This window comes from Lynx rufus, unplaced genomic scaffold, assembly GCF_022079265.1.
Source record: "Lynx rufus isolate CCGP_SWC_20201006 ecotype Redwood Valley unplaced genomic scaffold, mLynRuf1.p SCAF_24, whole genome shotgun sequence".
NCBI classification, from domain to species: domain Eukaryota; kingdom Metazoa; phylum Chordata; class Mammalia; order Carnivora; family Felidae; genus Lynx; species Lynx rufus.
In genome coordinates, this window is record NW_025814839.1 from 20631369 (window position 1) to 20648333 (window position 16965).

Here is a 16965-nt window from a genome sequence, read left to right on the forward strand (position 1 = left end):
CCCTGCCTCTGGGGACCCCCTGAGCTGGCATACGGCAGGTGGGCAGGTGCGTGGCCCTGCAGGTCATTGCCTTCACCTTTCCTTCTGTCTCAGTGGCCGCGAACTGCCCTCGCAGGCCCCACATTGTGTTCACTCCCCCACCGTGGCACACAGTAGGCCAGCAGTGCACTTTTGTTGCCTAAGAGTTTTGGGCGGGGCGGGGGGTGGGAATAGGGATATAAGAAAATGGGCCCAGCCTCGTCCTTTCCCAGAGGGGGAGAGTGGAGGTTATTTGCTAAGGTCATGGAAACAGATCTGGAGTACAGAACAGGTCTGGGTCCCCAAGACGGATGCACTGCGGGGAGAGCGTTTAGCTGGTGGGTGCTCAGCTGGCCCTCCGGGGGCGTCATGTGGAAACTCCCTCCTAGGAGGTGGGACACTGGAATTTGAGGCTGGCTCGCCCTCACCCACCTGCTGGGCATCTCTGCTGCCCTCCTCTCCTGCCTCCCTCCCCTCTTGAGCAGGTTTATAGCAGCGTGGCACCTTGAAGCAAGCAGCGGCTTCCCCTGGAAGGCTTGCTCCACACAGCTGGCTGCACCCCATGCCCAGAATCCCCCCATTCAGCAGGTCTGGAAGGGGCCTGAGCGTTTGCATTTCTAATGGGTTCCCAGGTGCTGCCAGTGCCGCTGGTCTGGGAACCCATTTTGGGAACCCCGGTGGTAGAGGTTAAGCATACTCTAAAAACCAAACTGGTGCAAGACCCTACTCCACCACCTACCCTGTGAGCTCATAGGCAAAGACTTTGACCTTCCGGTGCCTCAGTTTCCTCATCTGTACAATGGGGCCGTAACGGCACCGTCCTTATAGATTGGTTGTGAGGACCAAATGAGCTAATACATGTAAAGTGCCTAGAACAGCGTCTGGGCACGAAGTAAGCAGTATTTGCGTGTTTGCTACTATTACTGTTCTTGCTATTGTAATTTTTATTACCGTTATCATTTACCCCCCACCTTGACCTTGAGACTGCTGTGTTTTCAGTGACTCCTTTGCCATTCCCGGTCCCCAGTGCACTGGTACGCCTCTGGGCCTCCCCTCCCCCTGGGGCCCTTCCCCTACTCTCTACATCTGTTCGGATGCTAGGAATCCTTCCCTGAACTCCTGCCTGACCCTCACCACCTGCTGCCGCATGCTTCCAGAATCCACAGTCCCTTCCTCTTGACCTCCCTGGTCACATGGCTTATTTATTCCCCCGTTCAAGCTTTTATTTCATTCTGCCCATTATCCGGTTACTGGAGCATCAGTTTCCTGGGCTGATCCCCAAACCCCTCCAAGATGAGACTTCTCAGGGGCTTTGATGGCGCAAAGGAAGTCCCCTGGGAATGTTACTCCCAAAGTACAGCCTTGATGTGTTTCACGCAGGCCGGCCCCGTGGCAGCAGAGGTCAGAGAAGGCTCCCAGGGCTGCAGGGTGGAACACACATCTGGGGTGTGGGATTTCCCTAATGAATAAGAACACGTGGGATTTCCCTAATTAATAATAATCGGCATCTGAAAGTCTCAAGTTCAAATCTAGCTTTACCCATTTAGTGCTGTGTGGCCTTTGTTAATTTCCTTAACTATTCGTGTCGTTTGCGGCTTCATTTTATTTATTTATTTTTTTTTTAATTTTTTTTTCCAACGTTTATTTATTTTTGGGACAGAGAGAGACAGAGCATGAATGGGGGAGGGGCAGAGAGAGAGGGAGACACAGAATCGGAAACAGGCTCCAGGCTCCGAGCCATCAGCCCAGAGCCTGACGCGGGGCTCGAACCCATGGACCGCGAGATCGTGACCTGGCTGAAGTCGGACGCTTAACCGACTGCGCCACCCAGGCGCCCCTGCGGCTTCATTTTAAAACGGTAACCATTGTCCCACCGGTGGGTTTTTGTGAGGATTCAGCCGGGCCCCATTTATGCAGCAAGTACTGAGCACCTTCTGTATGCCAGCCTCTGTGCCAGGTACGAGGGTTCCTGCCCTCGGGGAGCTGACAGCTTAGGGGAAAAGCTGAAGAGGAAGGGAAATATGTCAGAGCTCTCCAGAGAACCAGAACCTATAGGACGGGAGAGGAGATTTATCAGAGGAATTGGTTCACCCGGTGAAGGGGGCTGAGACTTCCGCAAGGAAGCTGGAGAGCAGGAAAGCTGGTAGTGAAATCCAGTCTGAGTCCGATGGCCTCAGAACCAGCAGCACAAATGTCCGGGGGCAGGACAGGACAGATGGATGGCCCACCTCCAGGAAAAAAAAAAAAAACAAATTTGCATTTCTTCCAGGTCTTTGCTCTATACAAACCCTCAACAGCTTAGGTAAGGCCCACCCGCCTTTGATGATGGCGCCTTCTTTACTGGGCCTACCAATTCAAATGCTAATCCCTTTGGGAAACTACCCTCAAAGACACACTCAGAAATAATGTTTTACCAGCTGTTGGGGCAGCCCTTAGCCCAGTCTGGTTGACACACGAAATTAACCATCACCAAAGAAGTACGTGCATAATAGTGTCCTTCTTCCAGGAGGCCATGCTGGGTAGGAGGTGGCCCATGAGAAGCGCTCTGTGCACCGAAGAGGCCCTAGGTACTTGGTAGGGCCTTTGATTATGTAATTATTATGTAATTGATTGATTATGTAATTATGAGGAGGAGGAGGTGAAAAAGGACAGGAGGCGTGGCAGGGAAAAGGAATAGTGTCAGTAACAATGTGGGGACTGGAAGGTATTTGGTGTCAGAACCATGATATTCGCGGTCAGTGCTTACTGATGCCCTAGTGTGTGCCAGGTAGTCTGCGGAGGGCCTCCTGGGTACAAACTCATCTTGGCCTCCAGGGAGGTGCTCTTGTCCCCGTTTGACAGAGGAAGGACGTGGGGCATGGCAGTTGGGGAAGTGGAGAAACTGGTCTGGGGAAGTGGAGAAGTGGCGATTTGAAATGGGGTTTTTAGCCCTCCTTCTGGAGGTGAGACTGGTAGGGCTGGAGCCAGATGGGGAGGGCTCAAGTGTTGCCTTGAAGCTGCTGGAGTCCCTGGGGTGGACAGGGTGGGGAGGTCTGCAGCCCATCTCACCTTCCAGTCCGAGCAAGCCAGTGCGGTATGAAGCCGCACAGAAATGGGTGGGAAGCGGGGGGGCCCCCTCTCTGGCCTCCTTCCGGTGGGGTCGGCCGGTGGGTGGCAGCTTCCTAGTGGGGCTGGGAGTGATGGGCATGGCCAGACGCGTGGTTGGGAGCCCATGTCCTCGAGGGCAAGGACGCCCAGGCGTGTGCCCCTTCATCGAAAGGTGATGATTTACTGCCACCTTTTCCCAGCTCTGCTCTTTGGGGACCTGCTCCACTTGGGACTCGGGACAGAGAGAGCCGAGATGAAGCGGGTAATGAGGACACCAGGGAACTGCATCTGCCTCCAGCCGTTCAGTTCTCAAATCCCTGAATACCTATTGTGAGAAGTAAGCCCACTGACCCCATCGAGGGAGGGACGTGGAGGCTTGGAGCAGAGTGAAGGAGGCTTTAATCAACGTTCTTGCAAGAGCGGGTGTCTGAGACAGGCCCACTGGGGGCAGTTAAAGCAGGCAGTTTATCTCCTAGCCTGCAAGCCCCTCCCCTGATCCCTCATTGGCTGCGAGCTACAGAGGGTACAGCCTTACCCGGCCATCCCCCATGCCCATAGGCTGATTGGAACAGTCTGATTGGAACGAATGTTGGCGCATGCTCATTGCAAAGCCCGCAAAAATAAGCTGGTGAAACGGAGAGGGGAAGAAGCAGCAGAAGTGAGGTGTCCGAGGGCTTGGGACTCCATTATGGGGGGTGGGAGGAGTTCGTACACTTTGCAGCAGGTTGTAAACCTCTTGTTAATTAGGCAGCACAGCTTTTATTTGGTATTTCTGAAAATGAATCCTCTCCCTTACGAATCGCACTTGTGACTTGCCAGTTCCTGAGCAAACAGGTGCACATTTATCTTTTTGTGTGTGGTGTCCTTGAAAGCTCACAGTGATGTGGCGCTGGCATCCAGAGGATATGATGATATGATATGGTGGGGAAATGGGGCCTTTTGAGTAAGACGCTTTTTGAATTAGAATGCCGCCTGCCCGGAACTCAAGCTGTGAGACCTTGGGCCAGCCACTTCCCCTCTCTGGGCCTCAGTTTTCTTACCTGTAAAATGGGGATCATAATAATGACCATCTCTTGGGGTGCCGGGAAGATTATAGATAAGGTTGTCTAGTGCCCGCTGCACAGAAGTGCTCGACAGTTTGTGGCAATAACGATTATATTGTTCACCCATTTAACAGATGAAGAAACTGAGGCTCAGAGAAGTTCAAGGACTCTCCCCACACCTGGTCCTGTGTCCGGCCATGTCCAGGCAAGTCTGCAGATGGAAATACTTTCCAACAGGGTCCAAGGCCTCCTCTAGGGCCCAAACCATTTTTCTGTAGGAAAAGGCTGTTCACTCACTCCGAATCTGGAGTGGCCCTCCCGGAGGACAGTGAGCTGTGAGGAGGTGCTCCTTCCTCACGGGTTTCAATCCGTTAAGTGTTCTTGTTCTGAACAGCTCTTGGGGCCTTTGAGACCTTTGCTGTTCTGTCTCCTTCATGAGCAGGTGAGGGACAAAACTCTCCTGGTCCTGGGCTGTGTTTGTCCAAGAGGGAAATAGAGGGGCAGGGAAACTAGATGCCCAGGTTGGTGTGGCCTCAGAACCAAGCCTGCAAATTGTGTTCTTAAAACCCCCCGCCCACTCCTGGGTGGCTCAGTCGGTTGAGCGTCCGACTCTTGATTTCGGCTCAGGTCGTGATCTCACGGTTGGTGAGTTCGAGCCCCACATCGGGCTCGGTGCTGACAGCACAGATTCTCTCTCTCCCTCTCTCCCCGCCCCTCCCCTGCTTGTGCTCTCTCTTTCTCTTTCAAAATAAATAAACTTTAAAAAAAAAAAACAAACACCCAAATCCTACTTCTGTCCAGACTCACATGCCCACAGTATCACCAGGATGAAAGTCAAATGCCTCTTGGATGAACCATAAAAAAAAAAAAAAGGTGTGGACCTTCTTATCTGGGGACACGACCTCTTGACCTGCAGCCCTTGCAAAACCTCCACAGCAAAGAAGTGGAAGGTAATGCAATCAGAAAAAGCCATAAATTACAACCGGGGGGCAGCCAAAGACCTTCTAAGCAAAATATATGGGAACAGCCTGACTTTTGTGTAAAGCAAAATATACAGGAACAACCTGACTTTTTTGTAAGAGTTGGCTTCCCGTGTGGAAAACTCTACATGTGGAAAACTTCTACCTACACCCTTGGGGCAGAAGTTCGAGTGGTTAGCTGGCTCCTGAGTCTCTATGTAAGACTTTGGAAATCAGTTTTGCCTAGGCTTGTCAAAACATTTAAAAAAAAAAAAAAAAAACCATTCTGGGGCCTGGGAGAAGACCACTAAGTGGGAAGCACGTAGAGGCCAAAAGAAACGATTAGGTAGGTGTATTTATTGGGTCAGGTAAGGCACATCACCTTCAGGTATGGCTGGATCCAGGTGCTGCACTGTATTAGGATGTGTCTCTTAGATAGACTTTCTTTTGTGGTGGCTTCATTCTCAGGCATGCTGTCCCCAGGAACGCTCCCGGGCATACATACCAGTCTTGGCTGTAAGGGAGCCATTTCTCTAGTAATTCTTGAAAATCTTGGGATTGACTCCTCTTCACCCTCCTGCCCATGCCCATCTCTAAATTTCTGTACCCTCGTTGGTCAGCCCTCCATCACTGGTCCTGAGCATGGGATCAGCGCCATCCTGGTCCCAAAGACCGATCCCAGGGGGTCAGAGAATGCACGTTTGGTAGGCAGCGGGACAGATAATCCACACCAGTAATGGAGCAGAAAGAAGAGAGAGGCAGAATTTTGGCCCTGGAGGAGAAGGTGGGCGTAGGCACTGCCATCCGTTGGAGTTAGCTGCCGTTTGCCTTTCACAGATAAGAAAATGAAGCTCAGAGAGGTCAAGTGACTTCCCTATGGTCACAAAGATGATAGGGAAGAATTCAAACTCGAGTCCTTCTTCCTGCAAAACCCATTCTTTCACTGCTCCCTGATACCTGAGGACATTTGGCAATCAACACAGTGAGCTCAAAAAAATGAAATACCGACGCCTGTGGGTGTGCCAGGCTTTGCGTTAAGAATGGGAATACAAAAGAAATTTTAAAAAGGCTGCAGGGCCCCGCAGCCCATCAGCTCCCCACAGTCAAGTACGGGAGATGAAGGGGCAAACAGCAATTACCGTAGAAAATGGTGAGGGGTAGGCATAGGGAACCATGAGACATAGGGAGTACTTAATCTAATCTGGGCGTTCTTGGAAGATTTCCTGGAAAAGGTGATGCTTGAGCGGAGGTGATAACAAGCCAAGATAACGTTGGGTAGAGGATATTTGGGTACCTGTTAGATAGGGCTCTTGATTGACAAAGCCAGAAACCCAGCTCCATGGAATTAAGCAAAAAAGTATTGGCTCATGTCACTAACAAGTTGAGGGGTAGGGATGGCTTCAGGCATGGCTGGACCCAGGAATCCAGCTAATGGCAGGGAGTCGTGGCTCCATCTTCTTGCCTAGGCTTCTCAGGCAGGCTCTGCAGGTGGTGACCAGAGATGTCCCCATACTTCCGGCCCCGCACCCTATTTGCTTAGCTTCCCCAGAAGATCCTGTTGAGGCTCTAGCTGACTTTCACAGACCTGGACTGAGTTACGTATCCCTCCCTGAACTGACACTGTGTCCTGGGACACATGCTCACACCTGGAGTTGCAGGTAGACTGAGAACATAAATAGGAAAATCAGGGGTGCATGGCATCTATCAGGTCGATAGACAATCCGTTTGGCTGGCGTGCAGGGTGGTGATCGTGAGGCCCCCACAAGCCATGAGAAGAATTGCATCCTGAGGGTATCTGGGAGCCTTGACACGCACACTGTTGGCGAGTAGGGGGGCTGGAGGTGGGGACCAGGTAGGACAGGGAGGTATTCACATTGTTCCTGACGGATGCGAGGTGCTTTCTCGTGGCGGTTTTGACTTGCATTTCCCTAATGGTCAGTGACGTTGAGCAGCTTTCCATGTGCTTTTTGGCCATCTGTAGATCTTTGGAGAAATGTCTGCTGAGCTCTCTTGCCCAGTTTCGAATCAGGTGGCTCATGCTACACGTTCCTCGTATGTTCTGGTTATCGTGACTTGCAAATATTGTCTCCTCTTCTGTGGGTTGGCTTTTGATGCACAAAATGTTTAACTCTCCGCGAAGTTCCGGTCGCCTGTTATTTTTTTCTTCTGCTACCTGTGCCTCTGGCGTCACAGCCAAGAAATCGTTGCATGGCTCTGTCTTGAAGGTGAGGTCGGCAGGATTTGCTGCTGGGTCGGGTTGGGGTTGGGAGAGAGAGGGGGGAGTCTTGCTTTGGGCTGCCTTCAAGCCTTTCGGCCTGCGGATAATATGCTGCCACCAAGTGAGGGTAGCATGTGTTTGGGGGGATAACCAGGCGATCAGCTTGGGGCGCCAGCTCAACGCCCAAGTGGCAGTGACGAGGAGACAGTGGTTGCCCGAATCTGGTGTTGGGGAGGGAGTTCTGGATTGGAGGTGATAATCCAGGGGTCGTCAGCCTGGAGGAGCAGAGTAGGAATCTCCTGCTACCTGTGCCCGAACATCGGGGTTTGGCCCGGGGTCCGGAAGGAAGACGCCTGAAAATGTTCTCGCTCCGAGGAAAGAGGAAGACAAGTAGGCATCACCTCCTTGGCCTCCCCTCAAAAGCTCCCCCAGCCTGGCTGCTCCTTTCTTGGGTGTGGGTTTGGGGACGTGTGTACCAGGAACTGGCTTGTGGGTGGCGGGATCGGAGGCCTCGGCCCTGTTGACTTTTATGTTCCCAGCGCCCGGCACCGAGCCTGGCCCTGGGAGGGCGCCTGCCGGTTGAGGGAATGAATGGAGTCCTGTGTGCTCCGCTGTAGCAGAAACAGGAAGGTGTGCGGGGTGGGGGTGGGGTGCCCGGGCAGCACCACCGTTCCTCAGCCTCTGACCGAGTGTGGCTCTTTAAGACTACTTTTATGAAAGGCTCTCATCCGTACAGAAAGCCGCGTACATCATGGGTGGACGGCTCGATGAATTTGCAGGTGAACGTGCCCGTGTGACGGCACCAGATCGAGAAAAAAAGCACGTGCCTCGGGGCGCCTGGGGGGCTCAGTTGGTTAAGCATCCGACTCTTGATTTCCGCTCAGGTCAGGATCCCCGGGTCGTGGGATCGAGCCCTGCGTCCAGCTCTGCCCGACAGCGTGGAGCCTGCTTGGGATTCCGCCCCCGCCCCCCGCCCCCCAACCTCTCTCCGCCCTTCCCCTGCTCGACTGCTCTCTCTCTCTCTTTCTCAAAATACATAAATAAACTTAAAAAAAATCTTTTTTAAAGCACATGCCTTGTACCCCCTCCAACAAGATGTCCGTACCCCTCCTCCAGTCAGGTCTCCCCAAAGGCTGACCACCATCCTTAAATCTCCTATTAGAGATTAATTTTGCCTGCCTTTGTACTTTATAGACCTATCAAGTATAAAATACTTCACATACGTCAAAACACAGATGCTCTCTTTTGTATCGGCTTTTTTCCCCCCCTGCTCAACATAGGTCTATGAGATTCATCCTGAGTGTTGTGTCAAGTGTTGGCTTGTTCATCTGCCTGGCTGTTGGGTGTATATTTATTTATTCGTATTTACACGTGAAGTCTCTTGGTTATGGGCGTCTGGGTGGTTTCTAGTTGGGGGCTTTTGCGGATGGTGCTCTTGGGAACATTTGGTGCTATTGGGACTTTGGTGACGAGTTAGATGCATTTCTGATGGCATCACATCCTTGCTAACACCTGGTATTATCTTTTTTTTTTTTTTTTTAAGCGATTCAGCTGTATAGCAGTCTTCTATTGTACTTTTAATTTGCATTTACTTCCCTGATGGGTGAACGTTTGAAGAACGTTTTGAACCTCAAAATCCTTGATTTGAAGACAGGGCAAGCCCTCTACCTGTCTGAGCCTTTATGTTTAGCCCAGTGCTTAGCGTGTAGATGGAGCTGTGACTGTTTTAGAACCTTTGCTGGGATGAAAGAACCCTGACCTAAAACAGGCGACACTCACCCTGTGGAGCTTTCTCAACCTAAATCCTCTCTGTTTCTCAGGTCAGTTCTATAAATATCTATTAAGCACCTACTATATACCAATCTCCAGGTTGGGCGTTCAAAGTATAGCAACGAACTAGACCCAGTTCCTACCTTTGGAGGCTGTGGCTCTGGAGGTGAGCGCAGGGGGCTGCGGGAACCCAGAGGAAGCGCTGACTGGGCTACGGCATCACGGAAGGCTTCTTGGAGGAGGCAAGCCTCACGGGGTTGAGTAAAGTTGAGTACGCCTCTTGCGTTCAGGCACACGCTTGGGTGCCTTCTGTGCGCCAGGCACTGGCTTCCACCCCGAGGTGATTGCGCTCCCAGGGACACTGGCACTAGCTGGAGATACTGTTGGTCGGTGCACCTTGGGGAGGGGATGCTACTGTCGTCTGGTGAGTAGAGGGTGTGACGTTAACAGTCAGGGGCGCGAGCAGAGGGACTAGGAGCATCACCCTATCCAGAGGATGTCAGAGGAGCCATTGCAGAAGGAGGAATCTGGAGCTGAATTTTGAAGGAGTCAGTGGGAAGAGGCAGGAAGCGGGGGCCGCTGAGGCAGGGCGCTGGTGAATCTTGGAGATGGACCCCTGTGTGCTCAGGGGCTTTCACTCCAAGCTCAAGCCTGGAGATGAGGCAGGAGAGGACCGCGGGGACCAGGCACACACAGTTAAGGACTTGATCAGCCTGTGTCCCCCACAACCCCCACCCCACCCTCCGGGATCCCTAAGCCCCATGTGGCTGTCGAGCCCTTGCGATGTGGCTGGTGTGGCTAAGGAACTGAGTGTTTTATTTTCAAGATCATTTAAATTTAGATTGCAACACAGATACTTGATTCCGTTCTTGGAAAACTTGGAAGCATGTGTGGGACTATTTCGGGACGCGAATGTACTTTTCCAACCGTAAATTCTGTGAGCTCCAGATACAGATCAGAGAGGCCCGGTGAAAAGTCGAATATACACCCCAGATTTAAAAGACATAGTGCTGGGGCGCCTGGGTGGCGCAGTCGGTTAAGCGTCCGACTTCAGCCAGGTCACGATCTTGCAGTCTGTGAGTTCGAGCCCCGCGTCGGGCTCTGGGCTGATGGCTCGGAGCCTGGAGCCTGTTTCCGATTCTGTGTCTCCCTCTCTCTCTGCCCCTCCCCCGTTCATGCTCTGTCTCTCTCTGTCCCAAAAATAAATAAACGTTGAAAAAAAAAATTAAAAAAATAAAAGACATAGTGCTAAAGCAGGGGTGGTGGGGGGGAGAGGGAAAATGTCTCATTAATTTTAATTTTGGTACTGATTTTAAATCATACATGTGCTTTATGTTGACTTATTTACATTTCTATATTGCGTAACGATGGTATTTTGGATATGTGGAGTTAAATAGAAGTCTAGAATCAAATTTCATTTCACCTTTTTCTTTTTCCTTCTTCAATGTGGCTTCTGGACAGTTGGATTCCACGCATGGCTCACCGTGGATGTCGCTGTCATAACCCCTGGGGAGGAGCTGGAATGTTCTACTGAGGCTGAGGGCTCGTGGAAGGGGTTAGGCGGGGGAGCCACCTGGTCGGGTTTCCTTGGGACTTAACACCCTCCGGCCATAGTGGTAAGAGAAGATTCCAGAGGATGGGATGAGTTCGGCCATAGGGAGACAGTGCAGCCTACAAGGCTTGAGCTGTGGCCACAGAGAGAAACCTTGATGCCCAGGCAGGTAGTGGCTGCTGGGGATGTAGGGGCAGGTGACCAGACTGGGCCCCGGAGGGAGGAGGAGCCTGTGCGGAGGGGCGGGCACATCCCAGGACTGCCCCCTCCTTCAAAGAGGCCTCACAGCTAAAAGCCAGCAGGAGTGACCTTGGCTACCGCCCCCAACAGTCTGCCTGCTTCTGCCGGCGTCCACTCCAGACCTAACCTGGTCCTTCTCTGCCCTGCTGGCTGCAGCCTGCACCCCACTCAGGTTTGACTCCCCACCTTCTGCTGCCCTGCCCTGCTCTGCCCTCCACGGCTTTATCAGCTGTGTGGCCTCGAGCAAGTGACTTGCCCTCCCTGGGGGCTGCTGGCTTTGCATGGCCTCACCCAGGTCGCACTTGGGGCGTAGGAGAGATGCCCACAGACGACAGGTCTTCCTGGGCTGGGTCTTTGGAGGGGTGACAGTGTGGAGCATCAGGGGACGTTGGGCATGGCAGTCTCCCGTTTGCTGGGTGGCTCCCCATCTCCCATCTCTGGATTATGTCCCCGCTGCCCCCTGCTTTGGAAACTGAGGCTCAGAAACGAGAAGGGGCTTTCCTAAGTCCACACAGCTCAACAGAGGCAGAATTCACACGGGGAACGCAGGCCTTGTCAGTGCAGGGCCACCGCTCCCGTGACCGTGTCTCAGTTTGCGATCAAGGGTAGGGCGCCGAGCCTCGGTATCCTCATCTGTCGGGTGGGGTGGAGAGCAGAGCTGACCACGGCCGGTGGCGGTGGGGACGGGGTAGTCGAGGGGGGCAGTTCAGTGCCAGCTGCAGGGGGGAGATAGGCCTCCAGATAACGCTACTGTGTGTGGACCGATTCGCGCGGATCAGTTCCTCACGGCAACTCTCTGCAGCTGCTGGTGTGAGCCCATTTTCAGGGGGAGGAAACTGAGGCGCATATGTGCACCTCATCAGTTGAAGCTGGGGCCCCAACCAGTTCCTTGGCCCCGGGGCCCTCTCCGTCCCCAGCACGGGCCCCGTCCTCACCCTCACCCCAGCATCCTGACATCACTTCTTGTGCTCGATGAGGGCGGGCTTGCGCTGTCCCCGGGCCTGGTCCTCCGTCCTGGATGACTGGACATAAGTGGGTACAGCGCAGCCTCCCCAGTGGCACTCGGAGATGCCCAGCCCACGGAGCTCGTGCCCCACCTCGGGAACTTTCCTTCCTTTGCCAGGAGAGCCGTGACCTTTCCGCCTCCCTGCTCTGAGCCGCTTTCTGCCAGCCAGAGTGGGTAGGCAGGAAGCTGGCAGGGGACATGCCCGGGGGGGCCTGGCCAGATCCTGAGAGCCAGAGCTGAGAGGGGTCCTGCTTGTCTGCACACCTTGTTCAGCCTCAGTCTTCGTATCTGGAAAAGGGGAGGAGTCGTCAGCTTCACAAAAACAGCAGCGTCTGACAGTCCGAAGTCGGTGCAGGAGGACTCCCAGACCCCTGGCCTTCTGGAGGCGCTTTGACAGTTTCTGCTGAGGTGTCGAGACGCGCGGCTCCCCAGCCAGCGGACCCTTTTTACGCAGCTGCCTAGATCTGTGCTTCTCAAGTTTTAACACGCATGGGAATCCCCGCGGTCTGTTAAAATGCAGATTGGATCTGGAACCTGCCAGAGGGGACGAGCAAGCTCCCAGGGAACCCTGCTGATGCAGTTAGCAAGGCCCCAGGGTGCCTCTCACACGTGGGTAAGAGGAGGCCTGCTCCTTAGCGATGGGGCCGGTTGTATCAGAGATGGGAACAGCCTGAATGTCGCTCAGGAAGGCTTTGGCCACGGATGGTGGGCCATCCCTGCTGGGGAAAGGGGAGGAGGTGCTCTCGCACAATTTAAAGGAGGGGTCTTGTCTTCTGTGAGGATGAACACGCCGTCTGAGCGCTGGGGCTTTGCCTCTGTCATTCGCTCATGTGACCCCTGGCTAACCTGGGTCTGGCTGGGCTACAGGGAACACATAGTAGGTGCTCCGGCAACGTTTACTGAGTGGCGAACACGTGTGCGATACCCCCGTGACCTAACGTGGAGGGAATTAATCGGGTTTCAGGATGTGCGTGATCCAGGGCTTCTCAGCCTCGGCGTCACGGACGTTTGGGGCCAGATGATCGTTTGTGGTATGGGCTGAGCTGGACATTATAGGACGCTTAGCCACACCCCGCCTCTGCTCCTCAGATGGCCCCTGGCTGTGACAACCAAAACTGTCTCCAGATATTGCCAGTTGTCCCCCTGAAGGGTAAAATCGGTCCCTGGCGGGAGATGATGGTGTGCGCGTGGAAGGAGGGGAGGAGGGAGGCCCTGTGTGATGGCCATTCAGATACATGTCCGACCAGGACCTCATAGAAAGAAGGACAGGCGGCTCCTCCCCAAACTGATCGACCGTGGTTACCTCTTAGAAAAAGGGGCCACGGGGCACCTGGGTGGCTCAGCTGGTTAAGCATCTGACTGGATTTCAGCTCAGGTCATGATCTCGCGGTCCGTGAGTTCGAGCCCCGCGTCAGGCTCTGGACTGATGGCTCAGAGCCTGGAGCCTGCTTCTGATTCTGTGTCTCCCTCTCTCTCTGCCCCTCCCCTGCTCGCGCTCTGTCTCTCTCTCTCAAAAATAAACATTAACTAACCAACTAACTAACCAAAACAGCATTGGAGATCTTGCTCCAAGGAGACTTAAGCCGTCTCTTAAAAAAAAAGAAAAATGAAGATTGTACCTGTGACTTGAATACTTAAATAAATTTTAGAACTAGGAATGATACAAGGACCTCTTCTAGAGTTGTGAGGGTTTAGAAGATGTTTTTTAATGTTTATTTATTTTTGAGAGAGAGAGCGCAAGCGCGCATACAAGCGGGGGAGGGGCAGAGAGAGAGAGAGGGAGGCAGAGAATCCAGTGCAGGCTCTGTGCTGTCAGTGAAAAGCCCTACGTAGGGGCTCAAACCTACGAACCATGAGATCATGACCTGAGCCGATGTTGCACGCTCACCCAGCTGAGCCACGCAGGCGCCCCTGGAGTTGTGAGGGTTTAACTAAGGTTTGCACCTGAAGGGATCAGCAGAGTGCCTGGCACACACTGGGAACAACCAGAGGAAACCACTGTTGCCTTCATTGTGAGGCTTGCAGCACCCCCGCCCCCCCCCCCCCCCAGCTGCAGCCCTGAAGCAAAAGGAAGCAGTTAAGACCTTGTTTGCATTTGGGCAGAGGAGCTCAGAGAGAGGGAGGGACTTGTGCAAGGTCACACAGGAAAGTAGAAGGGAGCCACTCTTCATGGCTCTGAGACAGGGGCCATCTCTCCTCTGTCACCCTGGGGCCCCTGCCGGGTGTTTGGACCTCCTGGTCCCCGCACCTGTGGACTGAGGCCATCTGGGCTGCTTCAGGTCCCCCGGCTTGTTGATCACTTGACATGTACCGGTGCCCAGCTGGCACCCAGAAATCCCCCTTGGGGATTGTGCTGGTTTTGCACAGCAGCGCTGGGGGGATGGCCAAGGATGTGACAGAGGACCTTGGCAGAAAGTTTCCTGTAGATGGGCATTGGCTGCCAGCCCTATGCAGCTTCGGAGTCCTACTGCACCTCTCCTGCTCAAATACCTGCCATGGCTCCCTAGTACCTAAGTCTCAATTTCCTACCCGTGCCTACTGGGTTAGCATTCCACGCCCTTCAAAGGATCCTGCCCGACATGACTAGATTCCAAATACTAATAATAGTGATAACTATAATAATAGGACGCAGAGCACCTACTGTTTGCCAGGTAGAGTAGTAAGTGCTTTACCTGCACTGTTTTATTTAATCCGCACAGAAACCATCTGGCACTGCCACAAGGCTGATTGTCATTTTACAGATAAAGGAAACTGATGCTCGCAAAAGTGGAGTGTCCTGCCCAAGGTCACGTAGCTCCTGGCCCTGCCAAGATCTTCACCCTGACTTCAGAGCCAGACTTTAAATCAGAAGGTCAACCTACCTCATCTTGTTAGGGGAGTGAGCCAGCACGAGGCCAGCAGAGAGGAGCCCAGGGCTGGGTGTCTGGAAAGCTGGGCCCAGGCCCGGCCTGCTCCGTGACCTTGACCAGACAGACTCTCCTCTCTGGGCTTGCCGTGGGTTGTCTCGGCAGCTGGCTCTGTATTCCAGAGCTTAAGGTCTCCAAGTTATGCCGCGAACCTGGGAACACCCCCCCCCCCGCCCCCGCATTTCATTTTTCCATTCTTTTCTTTTGTATCGTGCCACTGATACATACTCACTATTGGAGAGTTAGAAAACTCAGGGGGTCAGAGGGGTGGTGTGGAAGGAGAAATAAATGAAGCGTTTTAGGGTATACCCTTCTGGAGTATTTTTCCAACCTAAATATGTACCATCATGGGATCAGCTAACCTCTGTCCCCTAACTTATCCAGGATGCCTTGCGGGGTAATGAATTCTTACAGGGTCACATCTGGGTCTGTTGTGTTTGTAGCGTGGAATGTTTAATTAGAATAATTAGAGACGATGATGATGCTTTAATAGCTGGCATGTACTGGACTCCTTCTCTCAGCTCCGGCCCTAAGCACTTGCCTCAGTAGGCACCCCGGCAACCCTCTGAGGGAGGCAGCTCAGCCCATTTTACAGAGGAGGAAACTGAGACTTTTGATGTTAACTGCCTCCCACCCCCGCCCCCGGTCTCATGGCCCATCCTCGGCGGAGCCAAATGTGGACTCGTTCCCTCCTGAGCCGTCCTCCCATGCCCTTAACCCCTGTTGGGCACCCTGCCCCTTGCCTCATCACCCGTGTCCTGTTTGAGGCGGGCAACTGAGCTGGGTGCTGGCCAAGGAAGGAAGGAAGGAAGGAAGACCAATTAGGAGAAGCCACGGCGGTCTGCGGTGGCCTGATACGTCAGTCATGGCCAAAGAGAGGGTGAATGTTCTTGCTCGGAACAGCCCTCCCTCCTAGGCCTGAGAGGCGGTTGTCCTTGGGAATTCGCCAGAACCCTGTGGGGTGAAATCCGGATGGCCTCAGCTGGACGGTTTTCCCAAGACTGGAGAGTACGGGTGGCCGAGGCCTCTCCCTGGAGTCCATGGCTTCCAGGCCTTAAAGAGTTTCTGAGATGCTGGTGCCGGGCCACCTGCCGTGGCCACACTGAGCAGGGGAGCCCTCGCGAAGCGGACCTGGAAAGCGATTTCCGATTTCCGTTTTAAGGTTTAGAGAGGTTAAGAGCCTCGCCCAAGGTCACCTTCACAGCCCTTGTCTTGGAGAGCTGGGAGCGTGGGGGCATCCTGGGCTGCATTGGGGGTTCCAGCTGGAGTCAGGGGATTGGTAAGACACTTGGGATGTGCTATCTTGTCCCCTCTCAGCAGCCCCTGGAGGTGGGCACCGCCATTGTCCTCATTCTACAGATAAGGACACTGGCCTCTTTTGTCTTTTTTCAAATGCGAACCCTGAACTCCTTTTGCGGGTGAAATCTTACAGGGTGCACCACGTGAGGTGTTGAATCAGAGAGGATTCTAGCTGCGGAAGTTGGGTGTGGGGCAGGGAAGGGCGTCTCAGAGCTCCGCCACCCCTCGCGAGTCAGTGGTGGGGAAACTGAGTCCCGGAGAGGGAAGAGGCATGTCCTGGTTGCAGGATTGGAAGCACTTTCCCCTCGTCCTGCGTCAGGTCTCTGAGTGAAGGAGTCTGGCCCATGAAAAGGCAAATGAAGCCAGCTCGATGTCTAAGATCCAGTGTTTCGGAGTCAGACCTCAGTGTAAATCCTGGCCCACACCTACCAGTCTCCGGGTGGTGGCCAAGCTACTTAACTTCCCCGAGGCTTTGATTTCTCGTCTGTAAAGTGGGATGTCATTGTACCTCCTCTCGGGGTGGCTGGGAGCCTCAGATGGTACCATGGTCACATGGCCCTCAGCTCTGTGCCCACTGAGTGAGCATACATTCACTTTGATCAAGTGACAACTCCCCGTGGACTCTTGTCTTCTCTCAGCCCCCCGGGAGGAAATCTCCTCGCACACCCCATTTAACGGGTGAGGAAACCGAGGCTCAGAGAGGGTCAGTGTCTTGCCCAGAGCTGGCGAGCCAGGGAGCGGCAGAGATGAGCCCGGCTCCTGTCCCCTGTCTGTCCCCTGGCCTCACTGCCTGCCTTAGTGAGTGTGCCGTGACTGTCTAAGGAGAACTGAGCTCGGTGTGGGGGGAGATGACACATAGTGTATACA

General features: G+C 53.7%; 1 protein-coding gene across 3 annotated transcripts in view; it reads left to right on the plus strand.

Moving 5' to 3' along the window:
* TPST2 (tyrosylprotein sulfotransferase 2) overlaps positions 1 to 16965 on the plus strand; it is a 53092-nt gene that overhangs the window by 9117 nt on the left and 27010 nt on the right. The gene's annotated exons all lie outside the window — the stretch shown is intronic.